The sequence below is a fragment of the Octopus bimaculoides genome, chromosome 27 (genome assembly GCF_001194135.2).
Source record: "Octopus bimaculoides isolate UCB-OBI-ISO-001 chromosome 27, ASM119413v2, whole genome shotgun sequence".
Classification (NCBI taxonomy): domain Eukaryota; kingdom Metazoa; phylum Mollusca; class Cephalopoda; order Octopoda; family Octopodidae; genus Octopus; species Octopus bimaculoides.
The window spans coordinates 16860079-16863049 of NC_069007.1; the positions used below are offsets into that span (position 1 = coordinate 16860079).

At 35.2% G+C, this 2971-nt stretch overlaps 1 protein-coding gene across 1 annotated transcript in view; it reads left to right on the forward strand.

Moving 5' to 3' along the window:
* The window catches only part of LOC106881978 (protein SPEC3), a 22861-nt gene that overhangs the window by 18377 nt on the left and 1513 nt on the right, over positions 1-2971 (forward strand). The gene's annotated exons all lie outside the window — the stretch shown is intronic.

Sequence of the window (2971 nt, forward strand, 5' to 3'; positions counted from 1 at the left end):
TATATACAATATATATACACACACACGCACTCATACACACATATACATGTGTATATATATATGTATATATATATATATGTACATTGATATGCAAATTTATCATTAGTATGGAAGTTGGCCAAAATATTGTCTGTACACTTCCTGTATCACCATCATCACCACCACCATCATCATCACCGTCGTCGTCATCATCATCATCATCACCATCATCATTGTCATTACCATCATTATCATCATCATCATCATCAACAGTACCACTAGGACGTCTCAGCTTGCATTTTACCACCACCACTACCATCATCATCACCACCAACACATATGTACCCCATTATAACACCTCGACTGAGGTACTATGGTCAGTCTACATTACTCCATAAGGAGCATAGGGTCAGTTTCATGATTTCTCTGACAAGTCATCAGTCCATCGCAGGATCAACCATTTTTACCAGCCGAGTGGACTGGAGCAATGTGGAATGAAGTGTCTTGCTCAAGAACACAACACATTGCCCAGTCCAGGAATTGAAACCACAATCTTTCACTCATGAGTGCAATGCCATGACCACCAGGCCATGCACCTCCACATTGAGCTATTGTAGGTCTTGATTAATATGAAGCCATTCTAGTCTGGTCAAGCTGGAGCAATGTGACAGGTCGTGTGTAACCAGAAGGGCATCCAGGTAGAAAAGTAATTCCTTTTCCATTTTATCATTTACTTGTTTCAGTCATTAGACTATGGCCATGCTGGAGCACTGCCTTCAAGAATGAATGAACCCCAGTACCTTTTTTAAGCCTGGTCTTTATTCTATTGGTCTCTTTTGCCAAACCACTAAGTCATGGGGACATAAACACACCAACACCAGTTGTCAAGCGGTTGTGGGGGACAAACACTGGTAAAATGACACACACATACTCATATATATGTGTGGGTGTGCAAGCGCATATATATATATATATATATATACATACGTACAAGAGGCTTCTTTCAGTTTCCGTTTACCAAATCCACTCACAAGACTTTAGTTAGCCTAAGGCTATAATAGACAACACTTGCCCAAGGAACTGAAACAGAAACCATGTGGTTGGGAAACAAACTTCTTACCACACAGCCATGCCTGCGCTTACACCTCAGTATTATATTTGTCTGCTGTATTTAAGCACAGAAAACAGAAGTAAAAAGCCAGCATTTCATCCATCTCTACATTCTGAGTTCAAATTCTACCACAGTCAACTTTACCTTTCATGGTTGATAAATTAAATACCAGTGAAACACTAGGGCCAATGTAATCGACTAGTCCCCTGCCTACAAATTTCAGGCCTTGTACTTTTAGTAGAAATTATTATTATTATTACTATTATTATTATTATTATTATTATTATATTGTTGTTGTCGTTGTCATTGGCAATACTAACCATGTATTTCGATCCACCTGCACCAAGGGACCATTACAGGTGATTCTATGCCAACCACCTGTTTAATTGAGATAATTAAGGAACTTTACCTGAATACACAACGTTGCTATATTGCAAATGAAAAAAAAAAAAAAAACTTTGAACCCAAGTCATGGAAACAATTGCTCATTGGTTTGTTGCCATCGGTAGCAGATGATGACACTGACAATGATGATGATGATGACGGCGATAACAATAGTGATGAAGATGATAATGATGGTGGTGGTGGTGGTGGTGGTGGTGATGTCCACCATTTTTGATTTTCTTTGATTTTGTAGACATGACTGACTTTTTTATGCTCTTTAACCAAAGCCGTGACGTCGGTCGATTAATTAATAGAAAGCTTCATTTATCAATGCCATGTAGACTTCTGGTAAATGACCTGCAGTTGCCTTCCACCCACCAGAGTTAGAATGGTCGGGAGGGAAGTATGTGTATATATTTACATATATATGTATATATATATATATATGTATATATATATATATGTATATGTATATATATATGTATATATATATATATGTATGTATATATATATATATGTGTGTATATATATATATATATATATATATATGTATATATGTTTGTATATATATATATGTATATATGTTTGTATATATATATATGTATATGTTTGTATATATATATATGTATATGTTTGTATATATATATATATATGTATATATGTATGTTAATATGTGTGTGCATGTACGTGTGTGTGTACATATATCATGTGTATATGTATGTATGTATATATATATATATATATATATATATATATATATATATATATATAAACACACACATACGTACATACATATACTCATATATACACATACATGCAAACCTACATGCATACATGCATATGTAGCATTGTAAACAATATATTGCTAAGCAACATCTGCCAAATATTGCATGAGCAGACATAATGAGAGGAAATAATAGTAACAGGAAAAACAACAACAACAATAATAATAATAATAATAATAATAATAATAATAATAATAATAATAATAATGATGGCTTCTTTTACTTGCCACAAGGATGATTGATGAGTGAGACAAGGAAATGACATAGACAACTCACAAAAGAAATGCCGGTGTATATGTCGAAAATAAATGATGTAGAAATTTAAAGTGAAAATATACAATGTATATATAATGATGTCCCTTGTTACATAAAATGGATTGATTAATAATAATAATAATCGTTTGTTTATTAGCCACAAGGGCTGACGAAAATAGGTTGAACGTTACAAAACCTGAAGGACAAAGTAGGGTTACATAGAGTGTGTGGAGGCGCAATGGCCCAATGGTTAGGGCAGCGGACTCGCGGTTTCGATTCCCAGACCGGGCGTTGTGAGTGTTTATTGAGTGCAAACACATAAAGCTCCACGAGGCTCCGGCAGGGGATGGTGGCGAACCCTACTGTACTCTTCTACCACAACTTTCTCTCACTCTTACTTCCTGTTTCTGTTGTGCCTGTAATTCAAAGGGTCAGCCTTGTCACACTGTGTCATGCT